This window comes from Cynoglossus semilaevis, chromosome 20, assembly GCF_000523025.1.
Source record: "Cynoglossus semilaevis isolate Cse_v1.0 chromosome 20, Cse_v1.0, whole genome shotgun sequence".
Taxonomy (NCBI): Eukaryota; Metazoa; Chordata; class Actinopteri; order Pleuronectiformes; family Cynoglossidae; genus Cynoglossus; species Cynoglossus semilaevis.
In genome coordinates this window covers 11,378,250-11,378,449 of record NC_024326.1, presented here as the reverse complement: position 1 = coordinate 11,378,449, position 200 = coordinate 11,378,250, and the positions used below count along the sequence as shown (strand labels likewise).

Below are 200 nucleotides of genomic sequence, written 5' to 3'. Positions count from 1 at the left end.
AAATCTAGACAGCTGGATATCAATATTTCAACTGACGTGTAGAGTAAACTTACCAGACACCTAAAATGGAAAGAAAGAGTTTTAAAGGAACTAGATTTTAAATATTATAAATTGGATTATATTTCTAAATCAAACTTCATTTTCTCTGTCACTGTGTTTGTGCTCTCCAGGCGTTTGTTGCTAACTTAACAGAGAGAGCC

At 33.0% G+C, this 200-nt stretch overlaps 1 protein-coding gene across 1 annotated transcript in view; it reads left to right on the top strand.

Moving 5' to 3' along the window:
• The window catches only part of olfml2bb (olfactomedin-like 2Bb), a 13,038-nt gene that overhangs the window by 3,922 nt on the left and 8,916 nt on the right, over window positions 1-200 (top strand). The gene's annotated exons all lie outside the window — the stretch shown is intronic.